The sequence below is a fragment of the Emys orbicularis genome, chromosome 8 (genome assembly GCF_028017835.1).
Source record: "Emys orbicularis isolate rEmyOrb1 chromosome 8, rEmyOrb1.hap1, whole genome shotgun sequence".
NCBI classification, from domain to species: Eukaryota; Metazoa; Chordata; order Testudines; family Emydidae; genus Emys; species Emys orbicularis.
Window position 1 is genome coordinate 86864451 of NC_088690.1, and position 17999 is coordinate 86882449.

Here is a 17999-nt window from a genome sequence, read left to right on the forward strand (position 1 = left end):
CCTTCAAATAATGAGACTATTCAAGCTAAAGTACACAACCCTACAATGCAAGCTCATCACTCCAAGGTTAATTGAAATGTGAACAGAATACAATACACTGAGCACAGGATCCTTTTGTACGTTTATTTCTTTTCTCGTGACAATAGAAATGACATATATTTAGCTCCTTTATTCGTTTAAGGAACACAACAGAACATTTCAAGAACAAAACAGGTCATCGTTTTTCATTGACTTATTTACTCAACTTTTTTTTAATTCAATTGAGTACAGTTGGGGAATTTTTATTCAGCATGACACATTTACTGAGCTCAGTACACAAGATAGCTAAGAAGCCACAATGGGCTGAAATAAACTAACCTCTTGTACTACTTGGGCATTCCTGGTTCACTCATCATGTATAAAAAATTTCAAATGCATAAATACACACGTACACTGTACATACACACTCAAGCACAAACTGCTGAAAGACAAGCTTATTGAATAGACTACTCAACAGAGTATTTTCACATACCTCAAAGAGATTGATTCTATCATCAGTCAGAGTAAATCAATATTTATGTCAGCCAAGAAATCTGACTAATGTTAGAATTTATTGAATAGGCAACTGAATCTTAGATACAGAATTAAATAAAAGTAATACAGGACAAGTAATAAATATAGCAGGTACAACAGAAACCACTTCAAAGGAAGATCTATTTCCTTGTGGCTCCTTCAAACTACAAGACAGATCTCCAAACAGTACAGCAACATTTAATGCCTTGGGGACTGGACTCGATGACCTCTCGAGGTCCCTTCCAGTCCTTGAATCTATGAATATATGAATTACCAGTCATAATCCTTTATCATGATTTATTTTTTCTCTCAATATTTATGTAATTTTTAAAAGAACATTAGGGTCATCATCCTGCAATTGTGCCCCAAACACAGCTCTCTGAAGTCAAGGGTTCTCCATGCAGCAGAGGTTTAATTACCCTTATACTGTTCCACCACTTAATAACTAAAGGTATTTAGGTGCCTAAAGATTCTTATTTGTTCCTATTGGGTTTTCGAAAGCACCTAGGCACCTAACTTCCGTGTATTTCAATGGGAGTTAGGCACCTAGATACATTTGCAAATTCTCCTAGATGCCCAATCTGCATCTTTATATATCAAATACCTTTTTATTTGCGATGGAGGAAAAAAAATTAAATCTCAAAAAATTTCACAGGATGGGAAAACTATTTCCTGCCCAGCTCCAGTTCTAATATAATATCTACCTGTTCAAATGCAAACAAGTTAGAAAAATGGAGATGATCGACTACAAGAATAAAGGGGAGTGAGGTAGGGAAAAGTAAACATGGGGCTAAACAGGATCTTGCTAAAAACATCATGGGGGGGCTTAAGAAGCTTTTGTAAGTGGGAGAAAGAGAAACTGAGATGGATTTTAAGGAAAAGAGGGATGAGTAAACCTTATTTCTAGGTGTTCACAATTTCTCTTCTCAATTAACATTTTATTCCAATATCTTCCTTGTTGCTAAATTTAAGCTCTCAGATGGGCAGTTTCCTAGTTCTTCCTTCAATCTTTTCTTAAATATTGACAATTATTAAGTTTTGCCCACCTCCTCTTGTTTCCAAAGAAGATTGTAATATATCACTATTTCATTCCCCATTTCCTGGGGAAATCAGAGCTAGATCCTGTCTGGTCTTGCTGTTTTCTCAGCCTTCACTCTATAAATCTTTTTATAATTTCTTGATTTTCTAGCAAAACGTCTCCTCCTCTTAGCAAACGTATGTTGGTTTATAGACAAAGTACTGTACGCATTTAATTATTTTTTATACAATGTCTCAGTTCATCCTACAAGGTTTGCCAGTGACATCTTAGTCCTTATGTAGTTTAAGCATTTTTTTAAATTTATCACAGCTACTAGTACATTCTTGTTTAATTTTGAAATACCTTTCTTAGCCTTCATTGTTTTATGCACCTGCTTGATCATCCACACTGGTCCTTTTCACACTCCCAGTAGACACATGCATACCCTTGAATATACACTAATCAATCATCCAACAGTTCTTTCTCTTTTATGTTATTTGTTTCTCTGTTTAATATTGTCTCATGGATTGCCATGGCCCCCTTTATCTCATCAAACCCCCTCCTACTCCACCGCCGCCCCCACCCAGCTAACCCATTTCCCATCCAACAGCTCCTGCATTCCACACTTGACTTTTCAGCACCTCCCGCTGTTCCAGATGTCATTTCTTTAGATACTGTAGCTTTGCTAACAAACACAGTTTACTCAAGACTGTCAACTCACTGCTGTCGCAGACCAGTACAATACAGAGACAGAGGCTCAAGAAATGATACAGTTGTGAGATTCATTACAAAGTCAGATGAGCTCTTTGTCATTTAAGTAGATAGGAGAGACTGACATTAAAATATGGTTCATTAAAAGTGAATTTGAGTCTTGCCACTCACGATACCAAAACATCTGGAGATGATCTAATTTGTACTGGAGTGCCTTAGAAAATATTTGATCGTCTAACTAAACACTGGGGATTTGGCAAGTAAAAAGCTGCAGCTTTTCTACCGCTATACATTTGGAGAGGATTTATTGCTTTGAATTCCACAGTACCATCAACCAAGAGACCCCTGGACTGAGTTCCTGTCCTGTTAACATGTTATTATTCCTAAAAGCAACACATTCCAGAAAACACTGCAAATTGTTTGTTTGCTTGGACAAATATTGACAATGAGTCCAGGCAAATAAGCAGTTAAATAGCTCAGCTGCCCTGTATCCTTTTCCCAGATTTGTCATTTCTGTCTAGATAAGAAAGCAAAAAACCAAAGTCAGGGAAGAGAAACACAGGAAATGTGCAAGAGAATCCTACAGATAGGTATGCCATGGAACTGTCTTTTCTTGTCCTCGCATCTCAAAAATACTGAGAGATCTAGTCTAAATATCATTTTATTCTTCGTCTATATTTTGAAAGGCTGATGTTATTTACATGGTGTTCCATATCATCCTTGACCTTCACATTTTATATTCCTACGTAGCATCTCCGTGAAGCATTAAGTGGCAGCTCCTGGATAAAGTTAAGCAAACATTTTAAACATTTTTGTGCAGAGCTGGCAAGCAAACTCAAAGAACCCTTATGGCATGACAGCCAAATTCTCAACGCGCTTGTGCGCCAGTCAATGACCCCTAACCATTAAGGAAAATAATTAAGCACATATTTGTGCAACGTCTAAGTACATTAGCAAGGAAAAACATTTCCAAGGAAAGCAACAAGACCAGGTTGTATGCTGTGAGAATTATGCTGAAAATCAGTGCCATAATCTCCCACCAGCACAGGCATGTACAATACCTGTGCAATTCTATGCTTATTTTACAAACACTGTTACCATTATTTGTGAATGTAGCTGAAACCGTTTACACAAGCTGTACATAGATAATGCTCAAGGACTGAGACTATAACCAGAGACAATACCCAGCTTTAAAAATTAACAGTGCCATCTTAAAGCTGGATATTTTAAGGCCAGATTTTCATAAAACAAGGACTACTATCTATAATGCAGCTACTTCTGTACATACATTTACTGCAAAACTGGAGCTATTCTGTGCATATATACCTAGATCCTGTATACAGCCATCCCTGAATTTCACATGCACCTGAAGTAAAGGCACATGCAAAAATAGGCCTCTTTTTAAACATCAGGCCCTTAACCTGGCAGCCTCTATAAGACATGTTGTAAGTTCACATTCAGTCATTTTCATTGTGATCCCTTATTTATAAGATTTTATTTTAAAAAATCTTACGGGAAATGTGCTTTAGGCTAAGCTTGGTGCTCAGGAGGTCAGCCCAGAGCAGTTTTTAAAATTTAAAAATGACAAAAACAAAGCAAACCACCTCCACTTTAAAAAAAACCCTGCTTATTGGGAAAGATTTAACATAGTTTATAAATCATGAATGTACAAGCCTCAGAAATACAATGTCAAATATTAGTGCATCAATTTTTGTTCACAGATACTTTACACAAGACAGAACAGAAAGCAGGTTACTAGTCTGGGATGCTCATAATGTTCCTGTCAATTAAGATTTTTTTTTAACCATTAAACATTTTAGATCATTAAACAATGGATGTTTTCATCTTAAAAAAATAAAAATCTGATGCCAATAGAGTTATGTTTGCCTTTCATATAAGTCCTGTTTGTGCTTCACTTTAACATGCCCTACCTCAGTATCCCACCTAACTTACATGGAGTCTTACACCTCAAATTGTGCCACTAAATTCAGCTCAGGGAATAAGGTCCCACTCAATGTAAAACAAATGTTTAAAAAAAATCTCATTCTGAAGAGAGTCAGAGAAATTAAAGCAACTGCTGTATACTCTACATGCCAAGTCAATTGTTTTTAAACATTTATTACATGTTAATCTTTGAGTTCTGCCACTTTTCAAATGTGCCAATATGCAAGCTTTCAAGTCTTGCTGTAATCTCAACAAGACAAAACACCTCACACTGGTAAGGTAGGATCAGTTGCTCTCTTGAAATGCAGAAACATATATCTGACCAAAATAAGTTAATTGGACAGTTAACTTCAATAGATTTGCCCCAGTGTAACTGAAAGCAGAATGTGTCCCTTTGAACCATATATTTATCATGAAGTTAATTCCAGTACGTTTCTGAATGTATAAATATATCTTTTCCTAGTTTGAGAACACTTGCTTCTATATCACTGGACAAAGGAAGAAGTTAAATTGTTCAATATCTCTTCTTAACGTTTCAGACAATATGACTCCCTATTGATTTTCCTGCTGATGTTCTGGTGGGGTACAACAGAAAGAAACACAAGTATTTTATGCTTTACTAAAGTAAGTAAACACTCATACACTGAAAGTACAGAATAAGACCTTGGAAGAACAGTAGCAAAGAAATGTAAAGAATCACCACAATCACCGGTTTTATTGTCAGCAAAAGTACTGGGTCAAATCTTCAGTTGAAATCAACTGGAGCTATGCAGATTTACGCTAGCTGAATATTTGGCCCATTCTGTGTAAATGTTAGGGATTGTCTTATGAAGAGTAAGAAATCTGATTTTAGCATTACTAAACGTTCCCTATTCAAGTCTAAAGTGATTAAACTCTGGAATTTGTCTATGATCATTGTGAAGGGCCAAATTGCACCCAGACCTTACATGGGTGTTTGAGACGGGAAGGAGGCACAACGAGGTTTCCTTTTCCACTTGCCCGATTTGCAGAAAGGGTAGTAGGCACAGGTTTAGCCCCTACACGTAATTGCTAAATCCTAGGGCCTCTGGAGCTACAATTGAGCCCCAAAGAAGTGGCGACATTGGGGTGGAAAAAGGTCCCCTTGCATGCTAGACCTCAAAATGGAACTGGCATCCAAAGGGGAGAAAGCAGCACTCTGGAACAGGTACTGAATGTGCTTGCTTTCTCTGAATGCTAGGGAGCTCGGAGCGGAATTCTGTCTCTAGGGGCAGTGTGGCCCTGAATCAATCCCATAGAAAAATAACCAATATTTGGTAACATTCTGACCACAGCAATAATATCATGACCGTATGCATGATAGACTTGATCCAAAGCCCATTCAAATCACGGTGAGTCATTCCAGTGAGTTCAGTGTGCTTTGGATCAGGCCCTACGTGTACGGTGTAGTGCTGAAAACATTATTTATTATACTGCTCTCTCATGCCTTGCTTGTTTTTAATATTCCTTTCTTCCTTGACTTTTCTGGTGGCTGAAAGAACTGCACATTAAAAAAAACCTCAAGGAGCTATTACAGACATATCCACACAGAAAATCTCCCTTTGAATGAATGCAGAGGAAGTTGGAAGAATTATATGTTTTTATTAACTATAATTTATTTTTAAGTTTCCAAAATAAGTTTAGAAACATGTGTGAAAATAGTATGGGCTGTTGTTTGCAAACTGACCAACAGTACAATTACTGAGAGCACTAATCCATCTTCTGAGTTATTTATTTGTATTACAGTAGTGTCAAGAGGCTGCCCCAGGCGAGATCAGGGCCCTATTAGGTTAAGCAGTGTGCAAACACATAATGAGAGAGGAGAGCTCCTGTACAGTAGGACTTACAAGCTATACAGACAATATGTGCCAAGTGGTAGGACAAAGGAAGTATTTCCCCCCATTACAGATGGGGGACTGAAGCAATGAGAGAATAAGTAATGGACATAAGTGTCAAAGCTGGGAATTGAAACCATAACTACAGTCCCAGTTCAGTGCCTTAGTCACTTTCAATGTAACATTGTTACCACTGCTACTTTAAAAGATCAATGGGACTAGTAAAACAAATACCAACTGGATTGGATGGCAAGAGCAGTAAAAACTTACCCATGGGTTAAAATGCCTTTTTCAATTATCCTTATTGCCTAAAGCCTTAGTGAACATTTTTACTATTTTAATGTACAAGCAAGATTTTGCAGCTGTTGCCCCAAATCCAGTCAATATTTGTATATTATTTTCATGAGTTGCTGATAATAACTTAAATCCTAAAGGACAAGCTGTGTCTTCAGAATCAAATGTTTGGTTCCCATTGACTTCACAGTCACCAGTGAAAGTACATCATTTTCTTCCGCTGCTTTGCCTTTCTATTTCTAGCATGGAAAGTTAGGATTTTTTGTTTGTTTGTTTTTCATACTTTTCAAATAAGTCCTATATGGAGAGGTGGTGTTTGGTGCCCCAGCAAGCAGCTCAGATGCTTTGAAATATACTAGAGTCCAGCTGTGAATGTAGATTGAAGGATAAGTCAAATACCAACCGGCTGTGATTTATAGGATTTGTATTGGTTTTACAGGCCTTGTGAAAAACATGAGATTAGATTGTTTGTCAATGTGCAGGTATGGACAAACAAGTTTACCAATAACTGTAAATGAATCATTAGTCTGGATCACCACTTAACTCTTGGGAGACTGCTGACTAATATATGCACCGTCTCCTAAGCACATGCCTGTAGTTTAAGTGGTAAAAAATTACTCACATACCTCATGGCCAATTTTAAAAACATTCTTCATCTTAGAAGCTATTCTGCTTCGCTCTCATGTTTTGAATAATACCTTATTTCCCTTATTACTAGGGACATTTATATCAAAACAAACATTTTTATTTCCTCATCCACTCTTGCTGCATATTCCACACCTGAATTTGATTTTTGTTACCCATCATGTAAGCAGAATGTCACAAGGGGCTCAGTCATTAATAAAACTCAGTTCCTCACAGGATCAGGCCCAAAGGCAGGATTATGATTACATGAATAAACAGCTGTTTGGTTGTTGTTGTTGTTTTTAAATGAACTAGAGCTGCTCAGAAAACAGGAGGAATGGTAAACATTTACACTTTCTTCCCCAATGTTTTTAAATCAAATTTTGTTTTGATGGAAATTTTCCAATCAGCTCTGTGAAGAGACTATGGCCTCATACACACTACCACTTATATCAGTGTAATTTGTGTCACTCAGGGGTGTGAATAAGCCACCCCCTGAATGACGTAAATTTCACTGACCTAAGCACCGGTGTGGATGGTGCTATGTTGTCGGGAGAGATTCTCCTGCTGACAGAGCTACCGCCATTTGTGGAGGTGGTTTTATTGTGTGGACAAAAGAGCTCTCTCACATCAGCATCGAGCATCTTCACCAGACATGCTACAGCGGTGCAGCTTCACCAATGCAGCTGCACCAATGCTGCTATAGCGCTTCAACTGTAGACTAGCCCTAAGGCTCTGTTTTCATAAGGTATGTCTACACTGAAATAAAACATCTGGGGCGGGCCTGTGTCAACTGACTGGAGCTTGCAGGGTTCAGGCTGTCAGGCTACAAAATTGCAGCATAGACGTTCAGACTCAGGCTGAAAACGGCTCTGGGACCCTGAGTCAGTTGACATGGGCCAGCCATAGGAGTTTTATTCCAGTGTAGACATACCCCTAGTGGACCAAATACTGAAGTCCTTAAAAACAGTGGGAGATTTGCCTGGAATAAAGATTTACTGAAGACTACGATGGGCTTCAATATTAAACCTAATTTTATTTAGCATCAAATTGACTTTACAAGTTGGAATCCATGCTGTAGGTAAGGAATCAGAGCCAAGGGACAGTCTGTTACCAGAGTAAAGACCCAAGATGAGGAAGGCATCAGGGAAAATGGGATGAAGGACATGGCAGATTCAGAAGAGGATCATAGAAATCTTTGTGGAGATAAAAGCTTGGGTTCAAATTACAGAAGAAAAGGGGCTGAATTAAAACTACTCTCAGTTCCTAACTTCCACGGATTTCAATGGAAGTTAAGATCCTTAATACCTTTATCAATCTTGGCCTGACTCCCTAAAAAAAACGTTTGAGAGATGCACAAATCTCAAACTCCCTTATCCCTATGGGAAAGAACGTTGCAAAACCCAACAACCTCCTGGATAAATTCATGGTGGTTAAGTCCATTAATGGCTATTAGCCAGGACGGGTAAGGAATGGTGTCCGTAGCCTCTGTCTGTCAGAGGGTGGAGATGGATGGCAGGAGAGAGATCACTTGATCATTGCCTGTTAGGTTCACTCCCTCTGGGGCACCTGGCATTGGCCACTGTCGGTAGACAGGATACTGGGCTAGATGGACCTTTGGTCTGACCCGGTACGGCCTTTCTTATGTTCTTATGTTCTCCTTTTTGGGGGTCAGAGCAACACACAATTATATAAAATCAAGCCTCTGAGCATAGGGAAGAGAAACTAACACAAGAGCAGTGTGCATCTCCAGGAAGAAAATTCCTCCACTTGTCTTGGGGAAAAGAAACATGGCTGGGATCGAGTCACTTATTTCCTCCCTGCACATCCACCATACCTCACCTGTAACTTTCTGCAACCGCAAACTGTATTATACGTTTGCTTTTTAAAAACATTCATATAGCTTTCCTGGGCCATTGTAGATTCCGGTGCCATGTTTTCCCTGATGCTCTGTTGCCACATTGCACCAAATTAGAATTATGTTTCAGTGACTACAGCCATAGAAGAGAGTTTATTATAAAAATAGCTATGATCTAATAAACAATCTAGGAATATCCTAGACACCATTCACTAAAAGAAGCTATAAACCGTCCTGCCTTGTAAAAAAAAATACAATTGTAGAAGGAAAGCAACTGTCTTCTTGTGCTGCAATGCTGACAAATATTGTTTCCATGGCTAGTCTGCTCTGAGTGCTTTTCTGCCCTTACTAGATAAAAGGCAAACAGAGGAAAAAGCCAACATTGCCTTAGTTAGTAGAAGAATCTGGATTTGCAACAAGGGAACCTAGCAATTATTTGGTTTTCTGGGAAGGATTTTTTGACATGTTGCGTGCAGTTTGCTTTTCTGATATTTGCAGATTTCCCCAGCATGCCATCAATTTTCAATATCCCAAAGACAAAGTAGGGATTTTGCAATGAGGGATTCTTAAATGAACACAACACCTTCTATATGCAGACTAATTTCAGACATTTTGACAATTGTACATGAGGTCACATCTGAATTTCATTCTAGTACCTATAATCTTCCTAACTCTAAGATATTTGCATCAAAATCTGCTTTAAGAATTAACTCATTCCTAAGGTTCTGCATTTAAACCTGTAACAATTCTCCAAATCCACATGGCATCTGAAGAGGAGCACAAAACTGCATATTCTGTGAAAGAAAATGCTGTTTTGTAATATTTTGACCTTTTGTAATGTTCTTGCAAAGGAATTTGATTTGCTTGCCATTCCTACTCTCCCTTGCTTACAGCTTCAGTAACCTGGGAGAGAGGTGAAACGGACAGACGATCAAAGAGTAGAATATTGAAAAGTCAAAAAATGAGGCATTACAATGCAGAAACTTTACTCTTATGACAATGATTGCAGCAGAAATTAGGGATTGACAACATGGATGTATGCTTATGATATATAATAACATACACAAAGGAGATAATACAGACCACTGTAGGAATGCACTGAATGCAGGTGTAAGGGGACTGTTGCCCCCTTACTAACATTCAGTGGGGGTGTTTTGGTTGGCTAGCTCCCAGCACTAAAAGGGGAAGGGTCGATGGCAAATCAGGAGCCTGAGACTGACAGTCCCCAGGAACAATGGGGAGAGGCCAATGCTCCAGATCAGCCTGATTGACAGGCTAATCAGAGGGTCAGGAGGCCAGGGAGGTCCCGTCCTCCGTGTGAGTTGGAATTGCCTGGGTCAGACTGAGTGTGGCCGAGCTAAGGAGAGAGCAGGGGCCTGAGCTAAGTTGCTGGGAGCAGAGCTGCAGCCCCAAAGCCAGAGCACAGCCCAGAGAGAGCAGACCTGCCCTGGGAGGACAGCTGCAGCAACCAGAGCCAGAGGGGCCAGACAAGCAGCCAGGAAGCAGGTCAGAGCTGGGAGCAGAGTCACAGAAGCAGCCTGCAGAGCAGACCTGTCCTGGGGGCAGAGCTGTAGCAACCAGAGCCAGAGAGGCCAGAGAAGCAGCCCAGGGAGCTGAAGGCAGAGCAGCAGCAGCAGCCGTGCTGAGGCAGAGTGGAGCTGGAGCTGGGGCTGGAGCTGGGGCTGGAGCAGTCCGGAGCCGGGTGCGGTGAGCAGCTGGGGAGAGTGAGGGGGACCCTGGGCAGTGGGCCCAGCACAGGGAGATACCTCAGCCAAGAGGCCTTGCAGGCCAGACTTGGAGGGGGATCGTAACCCTGACAGGGCGGGGGCGACGCTGGGAAGAAGGGTCCTGCCACCTAGAGCCTGAGAGCGTGTGGCCACCGCCAGAACAAGTGTCCAACCCGCAGCGTCTCTGCAGCACAGCCAGGGCCTGAGAAGGAGGCCCGGGACCTACAAGGAACAGACTGTGAACTGCCCTGACATTCCAGAGACACTGCTTGTGATGATCCCTGCCACAGAGCAGGGTGATGGGTTTTCCTTTAACCTTTCCCATTTTTCCTTATTCTTTTTTAAAAGTAATTGTTAATTAAACAACTTGTATTTGCTTTAAATTGTATAAAATGATCAGTGGGTCAGGGAGGTGCCCAGTGCAGAGAGAGTACCCCGGAGTGGGGACACCCTAGCCCCTGTCCTAGGTGACCACAGCAGGGTTGGGGGTCAAGCCCCCCAGGAATCCTGGGCCCAGCCTTGTCGGGGTTTACGAGGACTCTGCCAGACAGGAGAGTGGAAGGGGAGTCCTCAAGGGCAGGGAGGCCTCTGGGTAAAGGAAGTGGGAGCGAGGACTCGGATCCTTTCGCTAGCCCACTTCACCGGGGTAGTGCAGAAGCCAGGAAAGTTCCCCACAATAGCGGGACCATTCCCCCGCTTACACAGGAATGCACTGAAAGGGATTGTTATTACTGCAGTACTTCCAAGCACATGATTTCATGTACAGTCAGACCTTGGATTGGCAAAAAGGGTGTTTCTACTATGTCAAATTACTTAAGAGAGAGAAAGTACACTTTCCCTAACATAGCTTTTAGGACAAACCACAACCTGGTGTAAATCAGCATAACTCCACTGAAGTAAATGGAGTTATATCCATTTACAACAGGTGAGGATTTGGAACTCAAGGCAACATAAAAAGTATTAATATAATTTAACATCCTTTCGATCAGGCTCTTCATTTTAGACAAAAGAACCTTGTGCCACTAGATGTCACTATAAACAGAACATTTTCCGTTGCACTTATATTGCATTTTCAGAGAGTATCCCGATCTTGTTTTGGGAGGAGTTCTAAGCAATACTGATTGAATCTAGCACCTTGTCTGTTTACTCAAAGGCTACTAATTGCAAATTTCTACTGCCAACTATAGCCTCACTATCTGCATCTAAAGCTACAAATAGTAACAATGTTAAAGATGTAAGATTTGCAGCACGGGGATTCTAAAAGCTGTCATTATTTTATTAATTAGCCAGCAGTGTCATGCATTGCCAGTTTATTATTATTTCTTAAGAAAGCATTATAAGTATCTGTCTCATTAGGGAGCAGAAGTAGCAGACAGATTAATGCACATATGCTACAACATTAATTAGAGAATCAGATTTTGCACAAGATTGATAATTTGATAGTGACAATTGTAGTTGCAATTAATTGGGTCTCTTTTGGAAGGCTTCTGATGAGATGTAGTAAAGGAAAAGCACAAGGATGCGGAGACCCAACTTTAGGTGGATGGAAGGCAGGAATCATCTTCAGTGTAAGATAAATTGCATCTCAATAGGAGTTTGCATGATCATTTTGCAATTATATTCCATTGTCTGTATCCACTTCTTACCCAAGGAAAGGAAAATCAGGCCACATTAAAAACAAGTTCTAAGCCTGAAGGAATTTGTTTTTAATTTTTTTTTTACATGGAGACAAAGGTTCTAATCAGTAATATAAGCAATCAACAGTTAAAATGCCATTAATAATAGGATGGTGGCAACAGAATAATGGGAGGAGAAAATAAGTATTCAAATTGTCCTGCTCGGCTGACATTTAATAAATTCATATTTAAAAAGTGACATTTGGCAAACTAGATGAAAATGCAAATGAAGGCTATATTTACGGAAGGGTGAAAAACAACTTCTAATCTCAAGCATGTACATATCCATTGGAATACCTGCTAAGTACTGGTGCCTGGAGACAAATAGCACAGAATTGCCAGTTGCTGGCCTAGTGGTATTGTATTGGAATTGAATCTAGCACCTTCTAGATGGCTGCCATGGGTCCTCCATCCAATCAGCATTTCCATTACTGAAATCATAGTTTTGTAGCTCAGTTTCATTGTTTGTGGTAGTAGGTAGGGAGAGGCACAGAAACTCAGCAATTGTATTCCTTACCAAAATTAATTAATCTGTCCTGCACCTCTGTTCTAGGACTCAGTCCTGTAACACACTTGCTTTCCCCAAAGCTCAGGAAGCCTGCACCAGGGCATAATGTAAAAATGTGGATGGAGCTTCAGGTAGCCACCTTACAAATGTCCAGTATTGGTACTTGTGACATTTTCTCGAGGCATCCAGAACTGTAAGCTACCTTGTTACCCATCTCAGCGAGAGAGACTTGTTGATGCTAAACTGTGTCTCAGCTCCCTGACACTACAGTCTGTTAATCAGCCCAACAAACTCCTCAGGATTCCACCAGTCTTTACTTTGCCTTGCCTCCACCAGTCCATTTAGAGAGCCTCTGGGCAAAGAGGTGTGGGAGAGACCCTGCTTGAGCAGGACAAGACAGAAACAACCCAAGGACTGTAAGCCTAAGGTAATGGTGAAGATGATTGGACAAACTGGGAAGCAGCCCATGGAATGCAGCAGCAACTATTAAGAGAAGCACTATGTGGCAGTTGTTTACAGGGTACCTGGGTTGGGACCCGGAGTAATGAGCAGACTTGGGTCCCCCCCACCAGCCAATGGGGAAGTGGCCTGAATCCTGAAAAGCGGACAAGACTCTTTGCTAAAAGCCTGGGAAAAGGGATGGAATTTAAACGAGCCCAGAGACAGGACTGAAGACCTTGGAGAGGACTAACTATTTGTTGAATTTTGTTACTCCAGAAGGGGTTCAGCCATCCATCCATCTATTAACTGTGTGACTTAGACGGAAGGCTGAGCCACTGAAGACCTACCAAGCAAGGTCAAAAACATATTGGGGTGCCAGGAACAGAAGACCTACCAAGCAAGGTCAAAAACATATTGGGGTGCCAGGAACAGAAAAGATTGCAGCATCATATCCACCCAACAGGAGGCACTCACGAGAGGTGAGTGTCCCCCATCACAGATGGCAATTAAGAAGGCAAACTTCATGGAGAGGTGTAGCATGGAATATATGACTATTGGTTCAAAAGGTGGTCTGGTAAGAGCTGAGAGTACCATGCTGAGGTCCCATTGTGGTATGGGTTTTGTCACCAGCAGGAAGGTCCTAAAGAGGCCTATCAAGAATTGAATTGTGGTAGAGTGAGTAAAAATAGAGTGGCCTTCCATTGGAGGATGAAAGGCACTGGTTACTGCCAGGTGGACTTTTAATGAGCTAATAGAAGGCCCAAACATGTTGATGGACAGCTGATGATTTGTGGAGATAAATATTTTTTTGTGACCAGGTAGAGAAATAACTGCTTCACTAAATAGTATTTTGTAGTGGAGACTTTTCTGTTGTCATTCTGTTGTCATTGGATGGCCTCTAAACATGAAGGTTCCGGTCTGATGCCCATCCAAATGTTAGGCTGTGAGATGAAGGTGGTCTGGGTTGGGATGTCTGATCCTATCCTTCTCCTGAGCTAACATATCCAGAAAGTGTTGAATACAGATGGGAGGACAGGAAGACATTCGTAGAAGGTCCAGCAACCAAAACTGTCTGCGCTAATTGGGTGCAACGAGGATACCCCTATCCCTCTTATGGTGAATTTTGTGGAGAGTCTGAGGTAGAAGGGGATGGGAGGAAAGAAGTACCTCAGATGGTCTGTCCGGGATAACAGAATGATATTGCTCCTGGAGTCTCGGCCTAATGCTACTTTAGAGAAGTAGAGATTGAATCTTTTGTTTGTTTGGGAGGTAAAGAGGTCCCAGAATGCTGTTCCCCACTGGGGAAAGACGTCAGTCAAGCCTGGATTGTGTAATTGCCATTCGTGGTCTATGAAGAAGTACATGGTAAGATTGTCTGCCAGAGTATTTTGCACACCGGATGGGTATGTCTCCAAGAATGTAATGTAATTCTTGATGCACCATTTCCATAACTTCACTGCCTCTACACACAGAGGATGAGCTCTCACTCCACCTTCTTTGTTAATATCAAAGATGGTTGTCATGATGTTCATCAATATCAGGATGTGGTGGGACAATCCAAGGGGGAGGAATGCATTGCAGGCTAGGTGAACTCTCACCTCCAGCAGATTGATATGTATTCTGGTCTCCTGGATGGAGGAGTGTCTGGATCAAATTTCAGTGGCGTTGCGACCATACAGCCAGCACGATGGTCCGGCAGCTGCCATATTGATTTAGCACAGGACCATCACTTCGAAGTGGTTGAGCCATATGCCCCTTCCCCAGTTCTGCAGCCTATGGTACTTCAATCAAGTGCAAAAACCATGTGGTAGGCATTTGCTGACCCCAGTCGTCCCTAATTAGCATCACAGCACTGTACAGAGATTGATGCACAGTACCTCTCTTTATATTATGAACATCACAAATTCAAAACACAGTCCAGCACAGCAGTCAACAAGAGTGACCTCAGTTTGGTATATGAGTTGTGTTGAAGGTAAGAAATAAGGAGTACTGGAAACTTTTTGTGTGGAAATTCAAACTTGTATATTACCTAAAACCGGGCAGCTGTGGACCTGGCTTGGGTCAGACCCTATTCAGATTTCTTTACATCAGCATTGAATTCACTTACAAATATAAAAGATAAAAAGTCCAAGCTAGCCTGCTACAGAGCAAATATTACACTGATTTCCTCCCTATACATTTCTGTGTGGTGGGGTATTTTGTTTTTTGGATGTTTTTTTAATATACTCTGGATATTTGTAGCCTTGGAATACTCACTGACCTATGGACAATAGTTATATGTTAAAACAGATTTTCATAATGCAGGAATTCTTCTGATTAATTTCCTATTACTCATAGTCTGTGCACCAAAAACTTTCAGTGAAGTCAAAGGATTGGGACCTTAATGAAACCAATTAGCAAATATTTATAGATGCACATTTTGTCTGATGTAAACAATTATAGATGCAGGTGGTGAATAACGCTGGTGCTGATTTACAGTGACAGTTTGGATATTATTCACACATACTTTATTTGACAAAACATTTCCTGCTAATTGCTGAAAAATTATTTGCAAATTGTTTACGTTATTGATCTAGCTCTACAACTGGTTGAATAGTGTTAATCAAACAATGTTATTTATAATCTCCCTCTCCCCCAATAAATCAATGAATACATTATTTGTGATCTTTTACTGTTATTCTGCCAGCTCTACTCATCTGGGTTCTTCCAAGGTGTATAAATGAAATTAGCAAATATAGAGCCTGATTCTCCATTATCTTGCCCTTGGGTAGTTATTTTCTTGTTCACAGTAAGTGAAAAATGCTGCTACTCTCATCTGGCAATGTTTTACATACATTGTGCACTCACATGGCACCAGTACACAAGCTACAAGGAAGACATAAAAAGGTAGAGAAGAAACTGGGTGTCCCCAGGAATATGCAATATACTATAAAAACCACTAGCAGAGCTAGTTTGATTTCACTGGGTCCTCTTAGAGCATTGAGCAAGGGGCTCATGTGCATTCCACAAGAATGTGAATTTTGCCCTCATGTTAATTCCATGCAGTCACTGTATCCATAGAGGGCTGGTGCCAGCACTGAGCATTATATAAACTAAAACTGGGGGTTTGCTTTTGCTTTTTCAGAAAACAGTTTGGGTCTGAATAGCACAGAGAGCTTGGTGGAAGATGCATGAAATTTGGGAGCTTTTTGAGCAACAGTTGGGGGGTTGTAACGAGAATCAACCTGAAAGAAATACAACTCACTTCAGCTCCCAAATATGGAGGGAGGCTGCAAATCCCCACCCTATCCCCCAAGAAACTTTAAAGGGAAACTCACAATAGGAACAATGCTCACAATCTAGGGAATCAATAATGCATATAAAACTGCACCACACCACTGTAAGTGGGAAAGTCCTTCCTAGATGGCTTTATCTGAACTAATAAGGAGAAAAACTGAAAATAGAAAACTGGAAAAAGACTGAATAAATAGCTGCATTTTAAGGAAAATCTATTTTCCCTAGAAATTCAGTTGAATCTTTTAGTTTCACTTCAGTTATTGGACTTCAAGTTTACTTATTTTAGTACTGTTAATAAGCACTGATATTGTGCATAGCTCTTTTCAAGAACACACAGGTACATTGACTGTCTCACTTGATACAGGATTATATTTTCAAAAATGAGTGCCTAAATTGAAATGCCTAAATTCATGTTTTGAAAAATGCCAATCAGCCAGCAACTCTTATGGGCTTTAGTAGGATTTTTGGTCACTTATTTGGGTGTCTAAGTATCAGTTTAGGAGCAGAATTTTTGGAAATCCATTTTGGAAAATCTAAGCCAAAAGTTTCAGAATGATCGGAAGAAGGCTCTATCTCACACTATTGCAGGGGTGTTATTCCCCCCCCCCCAAAAATGACCCTAGTGCATTAGTTCCATTTTGAAAAAGTGTAATGTTCTATATTAAACATGGCACTTCTTTTGTCCAGTGTTGTGCTATAACCCACATCACTGAAATGTATATGATGTTCCCTGGTATCATATTCAAAGGGATTTTATTGGATTAATTTATATATTTAAAACAAGGAGGAAAATACTTGAGTTAAAACACTATGACACAAACACAATTTTAAATGTGTGCGCATATCATAATAGCCACTTCAGCATTATGGTTACAAATGCAAACATTTTAATTTAATGTTAGTATATATAATAATGTAACATGTAGCACAATAATAATAAATGTTTTGTGCCAATGGTGAATAAGTTATAGGCATCAAGTCTGCAAAATCAACAAAAGAGAATCTAAAATTAGACTGAGAATAAAAGGTTAAATTAATTACACTTACACAATACTCATCTCATGAATCCTCCTCCCCCCTGGAAAGCTACATTTTTTAAAATGGAAAATCCAGTTCCAGTTTGTTGAAACTGAGATGTTAATTACTGCTACAAAACCATGTTAAAATTACTCAGATCAAAAATCAACACATAAATCAAAACCATCCAATCAATACAGCCGCTGTAATGTATTTGGCATTCAATTCAGTGTCTTAATAAAAAATCTTAGATAGAATAATTTGAAAAGGAAATAATCAACATCAATCATTTAAATCAAATTGATAAGCTTTCAGATTTAATCAATCACAGGCCTGAGTCTTAAACAATCAGATGGGGACTGCAGTTGCTTTGTTTAATCAAGTAAATACCAACCCAATTCCTGAGTCTAAAGTTAAAATAACTTTGTAATTTAGACTCAATTAAAGCATGCTAATTAAACAGGTTAATAAAGTGCTATTCTATAAAGAAAAGCCTCCTA